This window comes from Mercenaria mercenaria, chromosome 5 (genome assembly GCF_021730395.1).
Source record: "Mercenaria mercenaria strain notata chromosome 5, MADL_Memer_1, whole genome shotgun sequence".
NCBI lineage: Eukaryota > Metazoa > Mollusca > Bivalvia > Venerida > Veneridae > Mercenaria > Mercenaria mercenaria.
The window spans coordinates 84343822-84370481 of record NC_069365.1 but is presented as its reverse complement, the minus strand read 5'-3'; the positions used below and the strand labels follow the sequence as shown (position 1 = coordinate 84370481).

At 32.9% G+C, this 26660-nt stretch overlaps 2 long non-coding RNA genes across 2 annotated transcripts; one reads left to right on the top strand and one right to left on the bottom strand.

Moving 5' to 3' along the window:
• Positions 1 to 13341: 13341 nt before the first annotated feature.
• LOC123558586 (uncharacterized) lies at positions 13342 to 23563 on the top strand. Its single transcript, XR_008371097.1, has 6 exons — positions 13342 to 13479; positions 20690 to 20845; positions 21501 to 21719; positions 22251 to 22450; positions 22851 to 22991; positions 23197 to 23563. It is a non-coding gene; the product is annotated as an uncharacterized LOC123558586 (long non-coding RNA).
• LOC123559185 (uncharacterized) lies at positions 15780 to 17605 on the bottom strand. Its single transcript, XR_006687893.2, has 4 exons — positions 17511 to 17605; positions 16954 to 17052; positions 16349 to 16447; positions 15780 to 15941 (listed from the first exon to the last, which is right to left on the bottom strand). It is a non-coding gene; the product is annotated as an uncharacterized LOC123559185 (long non-coding RNA).
• Positions 23564 to 26660: the final 3097 nt, after the last annotated feature.

Here is a 26660-nt window from a genome sequence, read left to right as displayed (position 1 = left end):
CGCCACATGGGTATGAGAGAAGAGTCCTGTTTCCGTAGCCAAGCAAGGGAGTCACTGATACCATTTTTCACGTCTTTGGTATGACGCGGCCGGGGATCGAACCCACGACCTCCCGCACTCGAAGCGGACGCTCTACCACTAGACTATCGAGGTGGTTTTTATTATATACCTCCAGCTTTTTGTTTGATGTTTTGTTATTGAACAAAATCTTCAATTTTTATCGATGTTAAAATGGAACGTAGTGAAGTTTTTATATGCGTTATTTATAGAACAGTGTCAAGGTATTAATGAAAGTAGTCCGGTGACATACAATGCTTAAGGAATAATACGAATTTGTTTTCTGCCTGTTCATATTTACTTGTGGAATAAAAGCTGATTTTTCACAGAATTTATTTTGGTATGTTATAAAAAGCAATACTAACTTTATCGAGAAAATAAAACTATTTTTAAACTTTTTAGCGTAAATTGATGGTATTTCAATAAATAAACGTAGGACATTCCTTATATACCGGTAATAGGTTAAGCACCAAGACTATTTCTTTATATGCATAATAAAGAATTGTGTGTTCAAGAGTTAATATCGGGAAGCTGATTTCATGCAAAAGGCAAGCGTCTCCAATCAACGGGGGGAGACTAAATACGAGTGAAAAAAATATTTTATATAGCGCAAAGAAGGAGTCCTGTACTTCACTTAAATTTATGAAAAAAGTATTACAGGTATATCAGCTTTGCAAACGATGTGATAATATTCAAAATATCGTCTTTCTTATGAATATTTTTTTCTTAAATTAATTTTAAAAAATGGTCTTTTTGCTTTTACTTTATGCCCGTCTATCTTCAATTAGATATGTAATAAAATACCGATAAATTGCTGAAGTTACTTCTGTTTGACAAATAATAAATGGTTTATTATTTGCCCTTCAAGACCATTGCAAAAGGCTTAGTATTCTATATTCATCTAGCTATTGTTTCAAACTAATTCAGTTTTCTATGTGAAGAACAAATAGTTTTTTTAAGCATTTTGCAATTGAGTTTAGCTTTTATTTCATTATCGGCAAGACTCGAACATTCCCGTATATTTCCGTCAATTCTTACGGAATCTTATTAATTTCTGTAACGGTAAAGAGAGAATTCCTCGCACTTGTGGAAACTCCATAATTTTATTTTGTTTACAGTCAGTAGCCAGTTTTACACAGATTGAGGATCGAAATTCAAATTTTCAGAAAGAAGAAGTTCGAGTTCGCTTCAAATTTGGTCCTGGATGGAAGCTCGAAACTAAAATTTTCAGTGTTAAATTTGAGCCAGCTTTAAACTTAGAATCTGTCGAAAACGAAAATCTAAGTAGCTGAATTCGAGCTTGATATATATTTTAGCCTGTAAGAAGAAAGAAATTACAAGTTATAAAACGTCAAATTTTGAAGCGTCATATTTCTTTCAAGTAAGAAGACAGAAATTCAAAGTTTCAAAGTGACATGTTACACACTTTTTTTTCAATTAGGTAATGTGAGACTTTTTTTATTTCGTTTAAACGAAATCATTTCGTTTAAACGAAATCATTTCGTTTAAACGAAATAAGTTATTTCGTTTAAACGAAATCATTTCGTTTAAACGAAATAGTTATTTCGTTTAAACGAAATCATTTCGTTTAAACGAAATCATTTCGTTTAAACGAAATCATTTATTTCGTTTAAACGAAATGATTTACATGTGTAACATGTCACTTTAGGGGCACCGTAGAAACGTAATCCTTTCGAAACTTTGAATTTCTGTCTTCTTACTTGAAAGAAATATGACGCTTCAAAATAAGTTATTTCGTTTAAACGAAATGATTATTTCGTTTAAACGAAATGATTTCGTTTAAACGAAATAAAAAAAAGTCTCACATTACCTAATTGGAAAATATGTGTGTAACATGTCACTTTAGGGGCACCGTACGTTTCACTGACACTCGGGAGATCAAAATCGAAATCCAAAGAAACCACTGAAATCGTAGCTAGAAGTGAAAACAGAGCCAGCTGGAAGATCGAAATTTAAAAATATTTCGAGCTAGTATGAATTTCTTGTCTTTTGGCATTTTTTAAATTTGAAATGCGATCTTTAGGATCTAAATTCAATACGTGCTCGATATTCAAACTGAAAATTTGAATTTTGATGTTCGAGCTGGTTTGAAATGCTGTGCTAGATTTTCGAAATGTCGAGCCGACTCGAAATTAGATTAAATGCAAGATCGAAAATCAGTTGTAACAATTCCAAAAGTTAGTTTCAATCCTAAATTTCAAATTGTTTGCTTTTAAATTCGAGCAGGCTTGAATATAATACCAGGAGTAATATATTTAGCTTCTTATAAACTTGAATTTCGAAATATCCAATCTGGCACAATTTTAAAGCATTGAATTATGATCCTGAGCAGATCCCAGTTTCAGTACTACATTGGAATTTAGTTCTTTTTTTATAATTTGAAACATGCTTTTTGAGTTGGCTCGATATTCAGTTTTCAGTCTCTGAACAGGCTGTAGATTTAACACTAGGTCGAAACTCGGTTTTTTGGGTTATTATGAATTTCAATCATTGAGCAGGCTTAGGTTTAAAATGCATTTTTATAATCAGACATTTCTATTTGAAAATTTGAATTTCGATACTTATGGGTAGTTTATGGTAGAAAATTTGCACGTTATGAAGTTATTAAGTTGGATTTTGATCTCCAAGCTGGCATAAGATTCTAATCTTGTTTGAACTTTAAGACAGTCTTGGTATTAAATGTACAGTCACAGTTATTTACGGTGAGCCGTTTGGACCATCGAGATTTCCTTTCCTGATTGTTTTTTTACCATTGTGTATCCGTGTTTTCATAATCGTTGTTTCATTTTTAACAATCTTGTTTCGACTTTCATCATCGTGCTTTCTACTTTCACCATCGTGTTTTCGACTTTCGATGATTAGAGTCAAAAGTCAAAAGCACGATTATGAAAATCAAAATTACGGTGTTGAAAGTGGGTACTACGATGACGAAGTCGAAAGCACGATGATGAAAACACGAAACAACGATTTCAGAAACGCGATATCATTCATCTTGGTTCCGTGATTTCGACTGCCGCCATCGTAGTTTCGAAATTTCACCATCGTGATTTCGACTGCCGCTATCGTAGTTTCGAGTTTTCACCATCGTGATGTCGACGTTTATCATCGTAGTTTCGTGATTACTTCTTTCGAGATATAAAAGCATTGTTGATTGCACACAAACTATTTAAAACCTTTATTTCATACATAAAGTATTACAATAGCGAGCTTCTATCTGATCGAATAAATTATTTTTGCAAAAGTGATTATCACGTTGTTGAGAATACCGGTATAAAGAAACATGCTTACAAATTGTTCTATATATGATTAAGATCTAAATGTCTTCTCTAGTTATTGTCAGTTTTCCCGAAGGCTGGTGGATGACTACATATAATTGCCCATGTATACAAAAGGATCCATAGAACAAACCCAGCAATCAAAGGCCTATATCTCTTTAACTTTTACTGCATCCAGATTAATGGGGCATATTTCAGTCTCTTTTATTTCGAATCATCTAGATCGTGAACACTTTCTTGATTTATTCCAGTATGGCTCCCACTCAAACTATTTAACTGCTTTTAGTCCAGATACTATTTACAACCTTGCATCTGATAAACAGCTGACCTCATTGTAATGAAATTTAGTGGAGCGTTTGACAAAGTCGGTCATACCCGTTTGGTTTATAAACTGTTTAAATAAAGTATTGGCAGGAAAACAGTCTTTGGATTAATGTTTTCTTTAAAAAAAAAAAAAAAAAAAAAAAAAAAAAAAATGAAAAACACGAACTGTTCTTGTTCAAAGCCACTAATCAGACCTATTACGTCAATGGTACGACAAGGATCTATCATTGGGGTTTCCTTTTCTTGCTGAAATAAACTTTTTTGTGTTCGTCACTGAAATTGTTTATTCTATAGTGTAATTTGTTAGCACTAAGAGGCTTATATGTATGCATGAGTATATACGAGTATATTAGATTGTTACAATTGTTTTGTGATTTTCGTATGATGTATTTGAAGAAATCTGACATCAAAAAGAAAACAGCCGGAAGCTCTAGCGGTTTGCATATGCCTTTAAGTTTGTATTTGAACAATGAAACTGTTTATTATAAGACATAGACACTTGTGATCAAGTAAAATGATGATATATATTAAGTACGAAAATATCCAACTGATTTGGTTGCATTTTTTAAGTAAAATGATGATTTATATAAAGGACTACTATGTAAATATCCAATTTACTTGTTTATCACATGATGATGTATTTAGCATGTTTTTTTTTTCCAGTCTTTCTTTGAAGTTAAGCAGAATGAGGCTTAAGGAAATATCAAACTATACAAGGACACACTTTCATCTGCACTTTGTTGTTACAACTCTCGTGTTTTTTCTTCTAGGTACGATGAACTGATCTCGTTATGCTAACATATACATTTACTCTTTGCTTTCAGTAAAAGCTTTGAATTACTCTCAGATTTGTTAATCAAACTTTGTCTGCATATAAACGCACGGAAGCATCTTCTTAAGGTATTGACATGTATTTCATACTTTGATTAGTACTTTGATTTGTCTCCCTTTTTCGAAAATAAACAAGAATCGCCAGGAAGAACTTTTTTCTATTTCTCAAATATTCTTATCTTTTATTAACTAGGGGGATACAGCACAACAATATTGCAATTAAAACAAAACAAAGAATTGGTTCCCTTGTCATGGAAAAACGGCCAAGCACAAATGAACAACGACAAACAACGCCATACAGCAGACTAGGAGAGAGGGCATACTTAGATACTGTAGAGCGACTGGTGTTTCAGAACCATCAACAAAAAGTTACTTGCAACTGATACACAATTCTAAATTCAATCTGAGTTACCTTGACATTCAGAAAATAGGATCTACTTTTATAAAACAAATGTTTTCTGTTTTAAAATATGGTCCATCATATGCAAAAGAAAACTTTAGCATACCCCGTAATAAAGTTCATACGAATTTGAAAATGCTAAGAAAACAGTTTCGATTCAACCGCACTTTAGACAAAACTGTGACTATTGTCACGGTACGAAATCCGTACTCCAGATTATTTGCTGCATTTGTCGACAAAGTGTATTTGCCAAACGGTAATAAGATTTCAGATATAATTGCTTATAAGCGCAGGCATGTCTCGCAAAATCTCGCAAGTGGGAATCGATCTGCTTTTAGTAATTTAAGTGGACTTTCGGTCACTTTTCTAGACTTCCTAAATTATGCATTAGACCCTCGCAAAAAGAAAAAGATACTATTTAATCATTATGACCCGTGCTTTCCGCGAATGAAACTCTTGATATGTAATTATAAGAACTATTTTGTTGTGAAACAGGAAACGTTTGAAACAGATATAAAATTCGTTTTGCAATCACTTGATGTTGATAAGAAAGGAAGTGGATCATACAACATTATAATGAAATCACTTCACGAGTCTCGAATTGAAGACAGCATTCCAGGAATAGTCAAAGTTACGTTTGGCCATGCAACAGAAAATGTTAAATTATGGACGGGGCCCATTGTAGCTGAAAGGTTATGGAAATCTTTTCAGATTCAGGGATATGTCAGTAAATACGTTCCCTTTCCAAAGAAACATGTCAACTCTGAATTGAAATATTCGAATTTAAGTTTCATTTCAAGCGTTTTCTTAAATGCAATGAAGGAAGGCAGGTTGACTCGGAATGAAAGTATGGAACAAAGAGAGGACGCCATGCTGAGTGCTTACAAAGGACTGCCCAAAAATGTTATAAGAAAAATACAAGATGTGTATAAATGTGACTTTAGAGCTTTTGGATATAGCGCAACAATAACTTAAACAACAATGGTGACTTTAAATAGGACTTGATATTGGAAGTATCTGCGTGAAAACTTTGTTGAAATGGTGTTGTCATATAATTAATGCGTCAGCAAGCAAATTAGTCGAAACTGTTAAAACTCGGTTACACGATGACGACAAAATGGTGTTCGAGTGTGCTATATCCATCAAGGAACTCGAAAATGCTACTTCTATTGTATTACTCAGAATAAAGGACAAATGGATCTCGTGCAATGTACTTCATATTTATTTTTATAATACATACTACTGATTGCAGATCAAACTGCCCTTTCACATTTTTTTTGAAATCGATAGAGTTATGCGTAAGCGTCTTAAAAGCGACGAAGCTGAAGCTATTTTAGAGTAATCCTGACAGGTTAACACCGCCCCATCTAGCTTGTTACCGTATTCACCTCATCGCCTGAAAGAGTTAAATACGGCCTTACTCCATGTAGGACACACACACACACACACACCACACAGCGCGTTCTCTGAAAAAGTAGGCCCAGTATCCCCGTTCTTGTATACGTTGTAACTTTATGGATTGAAAAGAGGTACAATAACGTGATTATATAGTGAAATACTCATATTTCAACTACGTCCAAATAGAAACAGCGTTTTTTTTTTCCTTTGTTTGTTTGTTTTGACAATTATTATCGACGAGGGAAACTCTTTGCGTCTATAGAAATTTCCGGCCATGGCGTAGTTATACAGAACTAGTTTTTGTTGCATAATAATTAGTATAAGTGACCTTATAACGGAGATTTAATGTAAACAATCATTGAGCTACACAACACTTGTAATTGTGATATCCATAAAAAATCTTATAAAACGTCTGCAGAATATATGATGAAATATTGGATATTGCTTTATGTCAATGCTTGGTCCCATTACCGTATCAACCTTTCCGGCACACACTATTAAACCTATTTTAGTCAGTATTGTATCTATTACGTTTCCCAACATTACTTATCGTCGTAATTTTACGAGAACTTAACGTCGAAACTGTGGTAGACGTGTTTAATGTGTACATTCTTTATATTTAATCATTGACAGTCAACCAACACAGTTAGAATATGAATCAAATGATGGCAAGAAAAGCTCCAAAATCAATGCATTTCCCAGGTTCTGAATATTTCTACCTCAACCTTTCTGAAGAATGAAGGAAATATGAATATATGCATGGTACGTTATATTAACTCAGGTTCGAATTTAATAAATCTGTTGATATGAGCCTAAAGGGAAAAGGATTTTCTTAGAAATTACCAGTATCATTATGAAGAAAGAAAGAAATAATTTTAAACTTCAATACAGATTACTTGATCTCAACATACTTTGTAAGTCTAGGTTTGTATATGTATGTTCATATTAATTACTCAAGTTGTCCCATATCCTTACTCCATATGTATAGTCTTCTTTGAAATTCGTTCCTTTTCGTTTGTTTTTTTTTTTTTTTTTTTTTTTTTTTTTTGTTTATTTTGCAAATATAGTAAAACCTGTAAACAAAGACCATTGACCGGAAGAAGCTGAAGCAGCCTTTGTTGACTTGTGGTCTTTATTTCTAGGTGTTTCTAATTTAAATGAATAGTGCAGGTTTATCCCAGTTGAGTATTATTTAAAGGGTGTTCTTTAGGCGGAGGTGGTCTTTCACACAAGTTTGACTGTAGGCGAAATATGATAAAAATCGCACACATAATTATGTAAATGTATTTGATTTGAAATTAGTTACAATCAACCTAGATAAAATGAATACATAACGAAAAAGGTGTCTGACATTTAATTCTAGCGACTTTAATTTGTTAAATGATCACTGGCAAGTAAGTTTGGCGCTGATTGTCTTCATATGTCATATTATCATATTAAGAAGTCGTCATCTACAGAGAATCGACATAAAACTGGTGTCATAATGAATTCAGTCAGTTTCTTTGTCAGTTAGTCTGTCTATTTGATTTCACATCGGTTTATCGACAACTCAGTCCTTATTCCAGGTAGACAGACAATTATCACTGCATTTGTTTATGTTTCCTTACAATATAAGTGTAAATGGAATACAAATTAAAAATGAAAAGCAACTGCGTCCGATTCGGTAATATTGATAAAAAGTTCTAGCGGCTCAGGCTTAAAATTCTCGCCATTTCAAACGGCGCAGACTGGACTGAGAGAAAAATACAGCAGGTGCTCTATGAAAACTTAAAAGTCGTTTCGTATAAAACCTGAGTTGTTGCAACAGTGGAAATGCGTCAAAATTAGATACTGAAGCAATCCCATAACCGTTGCTTAAGAGTCCAGAAAAAAAAAACAACAGCTTCTGAGAAATTCAACAATCCTGTTCAATACAGAGACGACTGGATTCGTTATGTACTGATAATGTGTAAATTCAGAAACTGTGTTTTCGCGTTAGTAAGCTTCTCCAGTTGACACATTTATCAACGCATAAAACAATACGGATTGTATTAAAACATTTCATCTCGATTTATATGTCACATCTTTTGTGTTAACTTAACCACCTCAGAGTTTTCTCAAAAATATATATATATTGCGTATTTCATACAGATACCCCGGTTTTTTATAATCTTTAAACTATTGAATTCTTCTATTTTAATGTCACATATATATAAATAATTAAAAATGTTATATATTTCTTATTACCTACTTTTATTAAATGTCAAATCTGGGAGCTATGTTTGATTAATTCGGGCGTATATCATATTTGCCTTATAACATTTATCACGGCATTTTGATCAAGTAAAAAGCCTTTATCTATTTATTTCTATTCAAGAAAAATCTGTGATATTTTTAAAACGTTTATAATTATTTCAAATACCAGTAATACAGATTTTATGATTAATGTGCATTTAAAATAATGTACCGATAAAATGTAGGAATTTATACTTTTATTATTTTATCTTCCTTTTAAAGCTGATATATTCATTAGTACGAAATTAAAACTAAACAAAAAATAATAAAACAATGTGCTGATTGCTTCTTCGGTTTTAGAAAGTGAATATAGGTCATTTTCTCCTCCAAATAAATCCAAAGCCAAGAACCAAATAGTTATTTTTTCATGTGTGAATAATTACAAAAAAAAAAATAAGATGAACTTTTAATTCAAAATATTGTTTTCAGGGGTCGATGCAAATGTTATTCACATAGCTACTGTGGATACCAAATCAGAGAAGACTTTTGATACTGACATCTAAATGACGCCAAATGGTGTGTTTCTACAAGCAATAACAGACATTACAAATATTGAAATCTATGGTCACCGTTGCACATAACGTATTTTTCGATTCAAAAATCCTTAATATGAATTCTTGTATAAACTTCTAACTGTCGAAGGATTTAGGGACAAACTTACTATATTATAACAAGAACATCCCGACAGAAAAAAAGAAAGGCCTGATACAGAGGGATAAATCTTGAAAAAGATATTAGGGACTCTGTACAATGCGCACAGCGCCTGTGGAAACTGTTGAATATTGTGATGAAATAAATGAAAATGTATTTGAGTAAAGAAATCAAAACAATGTTGTAAATGACAAGAAGGATGCGAACTCTTGCGAACTATTTATTGCTAATAAAATCTGTAAAATACAGAACCAGATGACAAGAACAAAAGTAGAAAATATATCGGGCACTAGAATTTCTACAGAACACTCAAAACCATTTATGGCAGATCGGGATGTGAAGGCCTACATGTTTTATTTTGGAAGTTATTGTCTGCACGAGAAAACAGCAAACGATGTTAAGTATTTTGAAGAGGTTCAGGACAGTCAATAGGATAAAATAATAACGGAGTATCAATCTATGTGAAAAGAAATTGTAATAAAATACATTAAGTTAGACAGTATTATTTTCGTTTCACTAAAGCCACTTGTTTACATGAATATTAAAAGGATATTTATAAATGACTGAACATAAAGAACGCAAATAAGACTCATCTGCCTCAGTTTTGACGTTAAATTGCAGTACAATTACGACGGTAATTTTCATTTGGAAGCGTAATAGCAAAAACTCTTATGCACTCACCCCATTTTTTTCGTTTATCATTTGTTTATGAATGTTGTTTAAAATGTGGAAATATAAAAAAAAAACAATTAAAAACTAGGATTTGCGGTCGGTTGCACCGAATTATCGTTTCAATATATAAAAGTTCATTGAAAAAAAGATACTATGACAAAATAGAATATCTGTAGAATAAAAAGACAGCAGTCAATCTTGATCTATGGCATACCGGCAAAATCAAATGAAAATTGACAAAATCATGAACGTTCCTATTTTTGTCGTTAGGGGACGCTTCGACATCAAAACAATATCAGATAATTATTCACAAATGCACAATTGAAATGGGGATGCATTTCTTTTCATTTATACCGAAAATCATCACAATCTGCGATGGTGCTGAAGTTCGTGAGGAAAGTAGCGAGCCGCGTTAACTATCGCAAATCTAAGTCCACTATATAATTTTTAGTTTAGGTCTAGACTATTGTTTCTTTCTTGTTTTATGTGTGTGGGTGTAAGGGTGTGTGTGGGGGGTGGGGGGGGGGGATATATTAAGTCTGATCCTTTACATGTATGTGAATTTATCTACTATTTATTTCAAGGGTTTAATGCATGTCGTTTAAACACTTTCTCGGGTATTTACAGACAGACTTGATAAGCCTTGTCGCCGTTTTTGGGAAGAACCATTTCTAGACACACATATTTCGTAAGAAATAACAGGTTACAACGACTACGAATCAGTCGCGGTGTACGAAATACATTATTTAAAAGAAAAGTCTGCAGCAAAGACCAATGCCTGTAATGTATTAGAGGGTTCCGTTTTTATTTTCACACCCAACTGACCTAAATGTAGTGTGCATTCATTTTAAAAAAATTAAATGACGATTATTTTATATTTTACATTTAACAACCGTAATTCAACCTTTTATCTTGTAAAATTTTCGGTCATATGGCAAACGTAAACAAGTTCATCCAGTGTTTGCGTAATTAATCTTACCTCGTATCGGAAAAAAGTTAACTGAAAGGGAGGAGTTACCTGTATAGACGAGGTCAAAAATAGCTTCAGCATCTCCGTCTTTGTGACGTAAAGTTAAATGAAAAGCTTTGGGCAGTGTTGTATGCAAACATTAGTATAACGTGGTAATAAAGCATAAAGTAATGCATGTTATTTCACTACATAAATGCATAACGTGTATTACTTTTCTTAAATTATCGAAGAAAAACAGAAAATAAACTAAGATGCTCAAATCTGACATGGTAATCAACTAAAAATAAAACAGAGGTGTTGCTAACGCCAAAGATGATTGTTTTGTTATATGACAGGAAATATCAAACCGACGTGGCAAATTCATGGCAGTAAAGAAAAATGAATAAGAAACCGGCCACCTTAACAACGCAGCTATAGTGTCCTTGATGTTTTAAAGACAGCAGTCAATCTCGATCTATGGCATATCATGTTTTTATTAAGAAATAATTTATAGCAAAACGATGCTTTATCACGATTTATACGCGATGGGCGGTTATACGCCGGACATAATAATTTCACGAGGGCGCAGCCCGAGTGAATTATTTCGTACGACGTATAACCACCCGAGGGTATAAAGAGTGTTCAAGCATCGTTTTTCTATAAATTATTTCGATTCTAATATGAATTTTATTGTAAAATTTAGAGCAAATATGACAGAACTATTTCTTCGCGCATGCATGGCGCCAACTGTTAGGTCGTCACACTCTTTGTGTATGCACTCTAGAACCGGAAGTGGTAAAACGACTTGCGGAAGAGTTCAGTTTGGGCGCAAAAGATGGCGAGTTATTCTGTAAAGCTAATAACCAACTTAATGTATGTGTTAATTAATCAAGACAAGTGTTCAATGTGACATTTCGTTTTAAGCATGCTATTAAGTAAAAGAATTGATCAAATTTGAAAGCGCTATTTCTTGATGTATACATGGCCCTAAACATCACGCTGACGTGACGTCAACATTATATCGTTGTGATGAATAAAGCATTGTTAGTCATATTAGAATAATTGATAAAGATTTAAAACTGGTTCCAACTCCAAGCAAAGTCATTTTTCGTTATAAATTACTTGTATTTTGTCTCAACTGAAATAACGAATATGCGAGAGAGTGGACAGGGATTGTTGAGAACCTTTGTCTTAATCACTTGTTTCATTTTCTTCATGTAATAGCCAGAGACTACCGCCGTCAGAAGGTATTTTGCAACCTTTTTCTAAATAATCCTTAAAAAGGGAGGTAATTAATCTGATGTACAGAAGACGGTCGAAACACATTAAAAGAGAAGTGAAAGTGAAACAAAAGTTTGACTTTAACGTTAAAACTTAAAATATATACATCTTTATATAAATGTTTATTTATTAGAACGACTTATCAAATTAATAAAATGAACAGTATCTTCCTTACAACATAATCATGTATCAATTCAACATGAAGTAGAGAGACTTTCCTAAAAATACATGCTGTACAAACTACACACACTCTTTAATCACGCTGCCTGATAAAGACCACCCACTAGAAATATATCAGTGAAGTTAACACAGTTATTTTTAGCGATAGATTAGTCCATTTTATGAAAACAGGTAATACTATGTTTTACAGCACAATACCGAATAGTTTAGCCGTTTAACTTACTTTTTGACAAAATATTATCTGATGGCACATTGTAATCGTTCAATATGGTGGAAATGAAAATATTTATGCTTATAGTCTAGTTTAAACATTCATCCGTGTTACTACATTCTCTTTCTGAAGGGACAAGTCGTTTATTGTTTGTAAATATTGCATAACATAATCAAATCTGCGACACTAAAACTATATTTTAGTATCTATATTAAATACGTAAATGATCATTTCTTAAAGAAATAGAGACATGTGGAAACTTCACAGATCGCTCAACACGACAAAAACGAAGTTGTTGCAGGCTCGGTTTAATTGAGCCTGTTCATGGACGGTAGTGGAAATACATGCTACCGTCCACGCCCTCTAGATCCGGGTTGAGAAGAACTCAACATTTACACATGCTAAAAGTACAAAAAAGCAATTTAGAGACATCCGCAGATGCATTCAAACGGCGGTGAACATGACCCTTCGAATGAGATTTTATTATTATGTACTAACGAAACAGGTTCGACACCCAGCATACGTAAAATGGCCGCTCCTCCCTTTAGCAAAACAATTCCCAACTCCATTAGGGACGCCGGCCTGAAAACCGGCGCCAATAAATACCTTTAAATAAATACTTTCAGAAGGCCGCAGTATATCAGGAAGTGAAGAAAAGGTAGTTAACGAAAAAACCCTTAAATTTCTAGCTCCTGTGGTCTTTTGTATAATGAATCATGTTATAATATTAAATTTGATATGCATCAATTCGTTTATACCCATCTCCTTTTCATAGATGCATTATATACAGTGTCAAATAAAGCATAATTTTATGCAAGATGAATTTTACTCTGCTTTATATGTAAAACATTAAGCTGACTTCGTTCTTTGTGCAACCATTTTAACAATATGCATGAAGTCTCTATGCGGATATATACTTTCTGTATTATCTTATCCTGTTTCATTTCACAGTCAGGTTAGTCTTTGTATTATATATTGAATTATGTGCTTATTGCTGATCTGATTATTGTTGTCGTCAGTGTGTAGGTACGCATTTTACCTAATTTAAAGAACATATTAAAAAATGAAATAAAAACGTAAATATTGTCATATATGATGCCATTGCATGATACAACAATTTTTATTTTCAATGTTCTGTCATCAGTAATGGAATAATGTTCAAAAGATGATCAACAACAAATAGTCCTACCTGTGTAAAGGGAAGGTAACTGTGTAACTAAATATTGGTTTCTTAAGACAGTACTAGTTATCTCCCTTATCAATTTGCATATAAAGTGTCAGAATTGACCCTAAATTGACCTTTGGTCTGTTTCATGTAGCAATCAAAGAAAACACTGATGTTCTTAAATATTTATTTACTTCTGTTTATATGAAATATAATGATTTATATAATGTTTTAAGAAAATAGTACAAGTACGTTAATGAAAGTGATAAGTATGTGGTATTGCACTTTGTTGACAGTAAAAAATATGAATTATATAAAAATGGACATTTTCATGAGAAAAAGAACATATAGCTACAATTCATTAAAAACATAAGATCATAAAAAATAAGCCAACCAATTTCTAGGAAAAGGCAACTTCATAGTAACAGAGAAAATCAAAACGTACTGGAAAAAGGTCAAATGTTGCCTTGTAGTACTACTTCTTAATGTTTGAATAATGCCAGTTCAAATCAAAATACAACATTTTTGGAAACTTTTATGAAAGTTTTATGAAGGCTGCTAAAGACCAGTAGCCTGTAATGTGATATAAAATCTGAAATGCAAAACGTTTGACTAGTACAGTGGTGACATCAATTTTAAAGTAACCATGCCACTATCCAAGCTGACAGGGAACTTAAGGAAATTAACCTGCAAAGTTTCATGAAGACTAATCAATAATATATTGTCCAGACAAACAAATCAGGACAGGCATAGGCACACCATTTGGACAACTAAGTCTTCATTTCCGTAAACTCGCACAACAAAAAGTAATGACACTATAAAATACTGAAAACATACTCATGACAAGTACAAAAGGGCCAACAATTTTGAGTCATAGAACTTTCTGATCTTATGATGCTTAATGAGGTAACATGTTACACAAAATATTGCTCTGGTAAGAAAAGGGCAATAATTATGAAAAAGTCAAATGCAGTTATGTAACTAGTGCATTTAATGTCAAATTATTACAGTTTGCAATTGTAAGAAGTTTAATACATTTTTCATTAACAAAGTGAAAGGCGTTTTAGGTATTTTTATGACAAAACATGTCTCCCACCTATGTATACCTTTATGCTATGGTGGCTATTTTGTGCAGTAAAATGGAAAGTGTCGGTGATATGCAAAAATATACTTGGTACTGATCACTCCTGTGAAGTTTCATCAAAATCTGTTAAGTAGTTTTGACCTGTGAAAGCCGGCAAGATTTTTCTCCTTTTAGCTCTGGCTGCAATTTAGTGCATCGAAACAAAACGTGCAGTTGATATGCACAACACTATGCTTGGTACTAATCATTCCTGTGAAGTTTTTTTCAAAATCTGGCCAGCAGCTTGTCCTCTTAAAGCCAGACAGGCTTAATGCGGATAGACGAGAAGGCATAAACAATACCTCTCCCCACATTTAGATGAGACATAATTCCGAGATAAAACCTTACATACAACACTTTACAAAATCAGGATGCTAAAACATGGATGTGCAATACCTCTACCTATCCTTCAGTGAAACGAAAAAGGACAAAACACAAGTAATATGAAGGAGTTATGGGCCATGACATGTACGACAAACAAATGTTTTAAGACTGAAGAAAATGCATTGAATAGTTCAAAAATTTACATTAGTGTTTCAGTTCAATATAAACTTTGTCATATTAAAATAATATTGCAATTATAATGACCAATCAGTTTTAAGATTTATGAAGGAGAAAAACAATTTATGCCAACTTTAAAAACGAAAATTATCAAACGTTTTACTGTGGTATTGCATGACACTACAAGACACAGTATTTTGAAAATTATAACAGTGTAATGTTTACATATTCTCAAAGTTTCTGAATCACATTTACATGCACAGTTGGACAGGACTTGTTGCTCTCTACATGTGTGTCCTACAATAACAGCAAATATGTAACAAAATTGATGAGGAAAATGTAAGATATTTGGAAAGTTACATTCATAAGTCTGTAATTATTTGGTACTGTATATTTTTTTTTGTAAGTGTAAAGTTTATATATCATACATTACTTGACCCTTGGTCTCATGTGAAACAAACTTTACACAAGCCTCTTGAAGTGATATATGCCAAATCAATAACTGGACTACATTGTAACTCTTTTAATATTGTAAACGATTACCTGAAGGTATCAATAGCTGTGTTTAATTAAGTCATACAGATCATCATTGGCATTCTCATCATATGAATCCACAGAACATTTTACACTGAAATAAAGAAACAACTTCCTACAAATTTTGTACTTCCATTACTGAAATTTACAAACTTTACATTAAATTAGGACTCTAATCCATTGAAAACATCAAGTGACAGATATCAAGAAAACATTGCATTAAAGGTATTTAAACAAAATGGTTATTGCTATAGTGTGTTTAAAAGCTTTGAAACATGGTTAGTGGCATACAATAGTAGTTCTTTTATCTCTGTATCATATGAAAGGCTAGGAGTTAAGAAGTCTGAATAGATATCTTTACCTAAGTCAACATTTTTTGATTCAAAATGGTTGGCTGTACCATCCTTCATAAAACTTCATAAAATCATTTTAATTACATTTACAATGTGTATCTGTTAAATGTTTATGAGAACGTAATTTTAATGACTGGCATTATATTACCCTTGACATGTTAAACTTGTTAAAGACTATCATTTGTACATCATTGTACCATCAGACCATCTTTCACTTCTGTCAACCTGACTAGACATGTTGGACACCCTGAAATATATAAATGATAAAATCTGTGAAAAGACTCATCATGCAAAAACCATAACACCATCTTTATAAAATCACCTTAACCCCTTGATCTTAAAAATATTATTATTTCAAATTATTATTGTCTATTAACGTATAATGTATCTCATCTATAACCATCACATGACGCCTTATATAATTTGCCAGTTCATAGTTTGGATTGGCTTCCAGTCTAAATCCAGAAGATGGAAGAAAAAAAAATATGAAAGTTTATTTATGGTGTCATTTAGAAGAATGACCTGCCTGTTAATTGTCAACTGTTCGCCCTTTTTAATATTGATAGGCAATTGCATTTTATCAAATGCTGTCTAATATATGTATCAACTGTCAATAGTTCACAAGTGTTAATTAGATGTCACTGACTTGTTTACTCTCAACATCATAAAGAGAGATAAAACTACATGTAAATTGTAAAACATTGTATGAGATACCCTCCCATCCTGTATAAATTGCCTTTAAAAAGAAATTACATAGAAGTATTATCCCACAGTTTTGACTGCCCCTGCTCTATCTAACTTTTCAAGCTTCTGCACCACTTTAATGTGTCATCTGTTCGCTTGTACTTCTGTCTGAAATAAGGTAATTATAATATTTCAATAACTTATAATAAATATATTATGTTATTCTTTTCCTACAATTTGCAACAGTTTATTTTGAAAATTCATTTTGTCTCAATTACTTTCTGTTCAGACTACAGCTAAAATACATAGAACAGACTATAAGCTATTATAAGGTCAAAGGTCACCCTAAAAGGAAAAATCGGTAAACTTAGGCCCAGTTAATCACAGATGCTTTAAATAAGCTGTCATTTCACACAATACTTTGCTATAGGGTTATGTATCTACAAACAAAAAACAAGAAAAAACAAATTAAAAGAAAGAACATATTTGGGCAATTTAAAAAGCGACAATGAAAGTGAAAGTAGAAAGTCAATATTTTCTTATCGACTTTTCTTTCATAATTTCCATTTAAAGCGTAACAGTTTACTTTCATACTGTATCGAATAATGAATAAACATTATACTTACCGTTTAAATGCATGAAAAATCCTCATGGTACCCGTAAACTTATAATTTGTTGATAACCTCTCAGTTTTCGGCCGTTTTCACGTGAAAATACGAAACCGGTGTAGACCTTTGTGAAGAATATTTGTATATAGTGCGTATAGAAGTACACGTAACATCTCATGAACTTTAACCTAAAGTTTGAAGAAAATTGACATGTACATTACTTGGTACAAATAACATGAAAAGACTTCAAAATATACAATCTCAAACTAAAGAAAAAAAAATACCAGGAATGTTAGATCCATCATATTAACTGAATGTATTGGCAATAGGTATCACTCGAATTGAGCTGCTTGTATATGAAAAGTTCAAAACAGGTTCACGGTCTTCATCGTTTTTGTTTTTTTTTTTGTCTATATCATTTTCATTTCATTCATTCTATTTCATTAAAATTCATTAAGACATTCCATTTTGCTTTCCACTGGTCAAAATAAATTTCTAGCTGACCCGATATGATCGTACAACATGACTGTGAAGCTGCGGTCGCCAAAAGTTATAAATGTGTTTCTCTTTATAAGTAAAATCACCACTATAGGCTTATCTATTCCAGCTAAAGTTACTTGACAGGTATACTATCACGTACGCCTTGGTGAAATTGATATATTTCATTACCGCAATGACACGATTTATTGGTAATCAGATACGGGATATAAGCTGTTTCAAAGCCCCCATATCATTCACAAGCTTCTCTCGTTGGAAAGAGTAATTCCTTGTCATTTTTATTCTTAATCCGTTTAACCAACAAACAATTTAATTATTAGCAACTGCCGAGAAATATCTACTGTTTCAATAGTCGAGTTTTTATCTATAAAGATCGAACTGTTTCTGTTTTAACCTAAATTATACTGCCTTAAATTATTTGATGGTCAATATACAAGTTCTGAAAGATAGCTTGTTACTGCCTTCAAATATCTTTCCATTATAGGAAATTCGGTATTTATTTGTTAAATCATGTTCTCAAGAATGCACTTGCGATTGCTTGATTAATATATAATCATTTATTTGATTATTCTAATTAGTCATGTTACAATGAGTAAACATTTCAGAGACCAAATCATTTAAGTACAAACAAACCTTATGCTTTGTGTCCCTCTCTCTCTATCAACCACTGTCTTTCCCCGGCTTTATCTCTGTCTGTGGTGGTGGGAAGGGCAATCTCTGATCACGTGTAGCATGATGCATATATTTGGAGAACTATGACATATGCCTCTAATACCGTTATTATTAATCGTCATATGTATGGTCATATATATAAAACAGTGCAAACGACCATGCCTATGCCGCAACAATTCCACCAACCTAACCATATTAGTTTCGTTGCTGCTTTATATAGTATTACTACACACGAATTAATTTTACAACACCTTCGCACTGGTCCAACAATTGCATATATGTAGACAAATCCCTGTTACATGTATCATATCTCATACATCAACAGTGAAATTTAAGTCTTTTTGACTGAGTGGGCAAGAGAATCTATTTATTCTCTTTTTTTTTAAGTTAACTGGATCTCGGGAATACAATGAATTTATAGGGATATAATCAAATTCAAAACAATGAACTTTACCATACGTGAGATGCATTGTAGATTATTATAGGTATGGAGAACTTATAATGTATAACCAATCACCGTCACAATATACCAGACCAATTAGGGCAACGAGCATGCCTTTGTCGCAACAAGTTCACTTACCAAAAAAATTAGTTTCGACGCTGCTTTATATAACCACTCGCATTGTTCTACACATTAGCACTGGTTCAACATTTGCAAATAATTATACCCAAATCATGTTTCACACGTTTGACACTATCCCATTTTATCTTCTTTAGTCCGATAGTATGGAACTGTAAAAATTTCTCAAATTACTTCTCCTTATATATCGGGAAAATGCCGTAATATCATCCCTTACTTTACTACCTCGTTCTGGTGACTCAAAGGTTTACACTCTATTTCACAGTTCTCATATATTATATTAAGTATTAGTCTTTTAGTCAAACCGTTTAATATATATTATATACTGTTATCTACATTTTGTTGTAAAAGAGTAATCTCGATTGTTTTCTGTCTCCAGTGGGTTTTACTTTCCATCTTTGAAGCATACAATAATCGCATACAAACTGAAATGTACTAGCATCGAGTTTTCATTCATAGGTACTTTAAACTAATCAACATGGTATCGGAAAATGACTATACAGATCATTAGCTGTAAAACAGCATTCAGCACCAGATTGCATTAATTATATCGAAGCATAACAATGTAACTTACATGGATTATACGCAAACAATTGACATATTCTACATTTTTTCTGTATCAGTTCGATTCAATTACTTTGATAAATATCTATTACTATTGGGAGTGTTTTGAAATAGCAAACATTAAAAGCAGAAAAATATCAATCCACACCTCTTTCGCAAAATGTATGAATACAAATATATTAAGTAACTGTATGTTGGATAAATGTGCTTTACTCCAAACCTGCGTAATCAAGACATTGCTAGAGGAATTCTTAATGTTTCTCTGTACTAGAGAACTAGCTAGTAACCAGATCCAATAATCTATGCTCATGAAGGGAGTAACTGATGAGAAGAAAAAAATAATAAAGAAATAATGCATGCTTCCCTCTTGATTTTTCTTTTATACATGTATTGCCTTTTAAGATTTCTATGCTTTATATTGCTGAAATGACTCGTAATTTACCTTAAAGTTAGGAAGCATATGCTTTTTTTAATGAAATATACTACTAATAATTTCCCGGCTTCAAAACCAACAAGCGTTTCCCTGTAAAACTTGTGCGCACAGGGCTTTGAAAGACAAGCAAGAACGGTTATATATAATCATACCATGTAAATTTATTTACAGTAATTTTATGACAACATTATTACTGAACTAAAAATAAACAAACAGATAAATTAATAAACTATTATAATCATGACAGAAATAACCATCAGAGCGAATAACTCAGGGAATAGCCTGTGCTGTTGTTTTGATAGATTATCAGGACTGTATTACGTTACGCAACACTAGATTTCAGATTGCTACATTACTTTAAAGCATACCACTGACGTTATCGGAAGTTAAACTATTACATTTTTGCAGAATTTTACTGACAAACTATATAATTTAATCGTTTTGTTTTAGAAGCAAAATGTAGCCAGAACACAAGCGTTGAATATAGGTTTGGATCTCAATGTGGTTTTATATGCCACTGTGTAATTAATGAGCAATGTGATGTTGATACTGGAGAATGTCCATCAGGATGTGATTTTGAGTGGGTTGGACCTGGATGTCAGTACAGTAAGCCATTACCTTTTATATAAAAGTATGTTTCATTTATTTTCGAATTTCAGTGAAATTTGATTTATAGCCGTAAAACACAGTTCTTCAATTGTCCACTTTCACTAACGCTTTATTAACAAGGTATTCATACTGATTTGTTGCTGATTATACTTTTGAAAATGACAATAAACCTCACATACCATATACTAGTATATCCGAGCCATTCAATAGTGTCACACTAGTGCTAGTTACCTCCTATGTTTCAGCAAATGTACGGCTGCTCATTGGGGCTGCTAAAAGTATACAAAAAATAACATGAAATGATTTCCTTTCATGAATCGCTTAAAAGATGTTGATAAAACAATTTAGATGCATTCTTGTATTAACCCGTTCTTCTCGACTTTGATTAAATGGTTACACTGAGCTTAGCAATAATTAAATTCATATAATTATGTGGATGAGATCGGCATTCCGTAGAAATGTATCGATTGTAAACATATTAAAGAAGGTCAGCTATTATGGTTTTTATGCTAATCCGATTCGTATTATGGCTTTATGGCCTACTTTCGACAAAGCTCAGTATTTTTTTCAGAGCTATTTCAAAGCTCACATTCAAATTTTTAATAAGAAAAAAATCAACATTCTATTGGTTGACAGTTTTATTGTGTTGTAGAAAATATTGCTGTTAACAGCACTGGTACGTATGAAAGACAACTAGATAACGTTCACCCTGGCTTATGGCCCCAATTAGCAAACGACCGTAATTTATCAACATGTAGTCACACAGGAGATGAAAACAGACTCAGGGTTGTAAACCCCTGGTGGCTAGTTTGGTTGCCTTACAATTTTACCTTACGACAGATGGAGATACTGACTATTGACAATAAAAGAAGTAAGTCCTTCTTGTGATATTTCCACATGTAGTAAATATAAACTATTGTCCAATGTATTCGATTATTCTAACATATACTTTGAAGCATTATGAATTCATAAGCATTATTATTGAAAGTGTTATAATATTAAGAATACTTGTGTGACATTTTAACGGACCTGCAGAGATAGCAAATGAAGTTTTGCAAGATACTGATTGTTTGTCTCAGAAAATCATATTTAAAATCATTAAATTTCATTTACCTCTTTTGTAATAATTATTGATCACTTATTTGTTTCAACTATTGTAATGCTAACGATTAAGGGCTTCGTTCGTTTTCATCGTCATCTTTATTTGAGCTCTGAATCCAGAATTACAATGTAGATATGATTTCATTTACACAAATGTACAATTTTTGGAAATAAAAGCGTTCATTAGTACAGGTAAAGAGGTTGTGACTCAAATATAGGCAAGTGGGTAGGCGTGTAATATAGGTAGTCCTTTAATATCTTAGCCATTGTGATCTTAATCTTCTTCGTACTTCTGTCGCAGAATACTTTGACGGATTCAAAGTTATCGTCAAATACGCACTGATGACCAGTCAGATGCTTGTTATACTCACGGTAATATAGCGCTGGAGTCTGTATCCAAGACAGTGACTTGCGAAAAGATTCACTCCGGAAATCAAATCATAATACAACTTGGTAGGAAGAATACACAGCTCGTTCTTTGTGATGTAAGAATATATGGAGGTAAATGTTTTATAAAATAGATATCATTTAATTGAAACAAATGGCTCATTTTGAATTTTAGGATATATTATCAATTTACTTATATCATGTCAAAGATCAGTTAATTAAGGTTGATTCTGTTATCGAGGGCTGCAGACAACTGTTATTGTAAAAAAATAAAATATTTCATCAAACTCATTTTATTGTATGTATTTCCTTCGTACCTTTTATCATTTATTTACAGTCATCAAATGAAAAATGATTTCAACAACAGTTAATATATTGTAGATTACCTTGAGGAAGGAAACTGTAATTTCTTATATTTTGCCTGCATATATGAAATTGCCACGAAATAATCAGTTTAATACTAAAATGTTGGAATTGATCAAATAATTCAAAATTAGTGATTTATTATTTTTAGACTGTGCTGAAAATGTCTGTGGAGATAAATGTGATAAGCTTTGTTATTGTACGGACAATACAGCTTACAATAAAGTGTCAGGAATATGCTCAAATGGATGTAAAGGAAGATGGTCGGGCAAAGATGGAGCTTGTGATATAGGTAAATAAACGTTAATAACTCATTGTAATCAATATGTAGTATTAATCTTATTTCATAATCGCTTTTGTTATTTAAGACATACATCATGCTGAATTTACACTTACTGTAACTTGGGAGATTTTCTCTAACTTCACTTTATTTTGTGCAATGTAATAGACATGCGGGTAATAAAATGTATGAGAATTACGTTTTTGTCACTATAAAGAATGTGCCAATGACAAGTGGGGAGAGTCATGTGATACTAAATGCGGCCAATGTCGAAATGATACACCATGTGATGTGGTTACTGGAAAATGTCCCTCTGGATGTAAAGATGGCTACAAAGATACAGAAATGTGTGACATTGGTAACGCCGATGTTTATAACTCGAACTTGTTATTATTCCTTTAAAGTTATCTGTCAATACATTACATAACACGCGTTATCTATAGCATGGCCAATACGTAAACTGTAAGCACAGTTGCATATGTTGTCAATGTTGTTCATGTATATTATATCCTAAAATGACACTAAACATTAACCAAATGATATCACTCTGGCCATAGCTTTATCAGATCAAGTGGTCCTAACGTTGTTTGTGCGGTGAATTTTACGCGGAACTGATGGAGAAATATGGCCGATTGTATACATTTCCGGTCTTGTAGGTATGATTTAAAGGAATTTCTTCCCGTTATATAACGAATTGAATGAAAACGATGGTTGCACCTGGAACGCAAATGTCTTCGTTTCTTAGCATATGTGTCCATTTCGCTGAGATTTGTGCCGTTTATTCAAACACTCCTCTACAGTCCGGCGGGTGAAGGAAGTTTTTGTCAGTTGTTGACAATATCGCATCATATATAGTGCTTATCGGGAACAAGGAATTATTAAAACACTTCTTATCTAAAGGGCTACCTCTTAAAACGAAACGTGTATTTTCATAGAATTAGTTGGGTTTGCTTCAGAAAAATCGGCCGAAAACCTAACGCAACGCAGTTTTGAGTGGGTCGCTACGCAACGCAATCAAGTGGACACCGTTCTGTGTCTTACTTGTAAAGTCTTATCCATCATACAAAGACATTCTAGCATAAAACTGCTGTTCTTGTCACTTTTAGGGGGTGTTTTAACAGGAGAGAACACGTATGTTAAAAGAGAGATTCTCGCGCTCATGTGTTGTTATAACACCTTTTTATATATGCGCGTACCGTGGCAAAGCGTAAACGTATTACGGCCCCAAAACGGATAATTCAAAAGGAAATGACGTCAACGTGAATAAAACAACGTAGACTTTACCGCGCATTTCATGGAAATTTAATGTGTTGGGGGACAATATATTCATTTACCTGGTTTTTACGCATTTTATGCTAGAATAGCGTTAACGCATGTTCTTTTCTTGTTATAACATCTGCAGAATCCCTCGGGAATCGTTGATTCTGCAGATGTTATAACACGAAAAAACATGCGTTACACCCACGTTAGAACCTCACACAGAATAGCTTTCGAACGTTTTATATCATTATACAGATCCCGCCATTTCTAATATATAGCATTTTTGCATTTTTATGTTCGCTTAACATTAGACATATGTTTTTGCGGACATTGTCAAAACAATCCCAACTTAAAGCAAAAATCGAAACAATATCATCAACTGAATATTAGTTAGTAAAAACAAGAACCAGTTAACTCCAGCACGTATGGTACTGAACAGCGTACCTAAACAATCACAAGCGGGTTAACTCTTTAAATCAGTATAGTTACATTTCATTCGTTTTTACTCCCTTAAAACAATGCATTGCTATTTCATCACTGATATATTGTGCATTCAAGCTGGTTGTACAAAATAAATCAAATCTGATCCATGGTAAAAAAAGTATTGATCAGTGGTCTGTATTTGCTTGATGTAGCGTTCGTCTATTTTAAGAGAGATAAATCACAGAGAAACAAGAACGTCGAAAATGACGAGAAAAAAACACGATTTTACTTGTCGTTCATGAAACAAAAACGTCGAAATAAGCTTGTATGTTCGCCATTCAAAAATGAAAACAAACGGACTAGCACGTATTGGGTGTACAATATACTGTCTAAAAGTAAGGGTTTGGTTTAGCATAGGTTTACTTGTGAACATTCAATGTGTGCGTACACTGAATGCGGGAGATTTAATGCCGACCGTTATTTAGTCGGTAAAGACTTGCTCTATTCTATTAATCAAACGTGCCATTTTATTATTGTTTCCAGTAAAGCATTTACCGTACATATAATCCAACAATCATTGCATTTGTCTTAAAATTATATGCCATTGATTTAATTAATTAATATTTCCCTCATATAGAAAACAAAAAGGTGCAAATATAAAAGTTACATGGGTAAAAGTGCAAATTACCTTGTACATCTTTTGTGCAGAAGCCCATATGGTATACGTGTGACTTTTCGTTGATAGCTCAGCTCAGAAAGGAATAATAATAACAATCTTTGGCGTGTCCGGTGGCAAAACTAATCACTTTCGGGAAAGACAGTGGACTAACATCAGAAATATGGGACAGTCAGGTGCAAATAAGACATCAGAGTGAAAGATGAAGCTGAGATAGAATCATATACATTGTAATAGCTTCATTTCTGTTTTATTAGCATGCATGTTATATCTGTGTTTTGAAATATCGGAGGGGAGGGGGAGCAACCTCTACACTTCGCCTACGCCTGAGCAACAATAAACTAAATTTTCTTCTCACCAGCTATCGATTTCAATATAAGACACTTGCAGTTTGTGTGCAAAAGTTACTACGTCATTACACTGTGTTTACAATAATGTGCATTCATTTTACATGTATCGCATAATAGTGTAATTATACTATTGTATAATATATGTGATGCCGCAAGAAAACTGCCTTCTGGAGTAAGACTGTGATAAATTGTGGCTGTGATATAAACAGTTATTTTCCACGCACAAATTCGAACTCACATGCTTTCAATGCATAGCGAAAACGCACTTTGTTTAATTAACAAAAACAATAGGCAAACAAACACAGAAGAACCATGATTATGCGTGAGTCTTCTTTAAAAATCCAACATATTCATATCCCTATTACGGCAGCAAGAAAAAAAAATATTTAGTTATCAAGATTATGCAAACCAAATAGCACCAGATCTGGTTAATTTTAGCTCTCGTAACGGTCTTTAATAAACAAACAGGAAAACCAGTGTTCCTCCGGAATATGTGGTGTGTTGCGCATTGGTAACAGTATTCCAAAATCGTGCACCATTATCATCTTTTTTTAGTTTTGATGATTTACTAGGAGGTAAAAATTAACTTTTTAACTGGTTTATCTGATATACGTAATAGATAATTGACCGAGTATGTTTTAACTGAATGGCTTAAGAATAAAATCTTTACAGAATGTTCCAATGTTTTCATCGATGTTGGAAAACCTCGTTTACATCCGACGTGTAATATGACTCATGAATGAAAATGTGCTACTTTGGTAAAGTACTACCTTAAAGAAACATACTCGTTGTTTTTCCTATAGGTTATCTGAAGAATACGGCATACAGAAAAGGAATGAATCACTGGTTGTAGGTATTGATTGCAATATTCGGCACTCAGGCAATTGTTTTACGTTAACTCTACGGAGCATCGTTACCATCTAAACAGTTACCCCTAGCCGGATATTTCCATCTGTACCTACGATGAGTGAA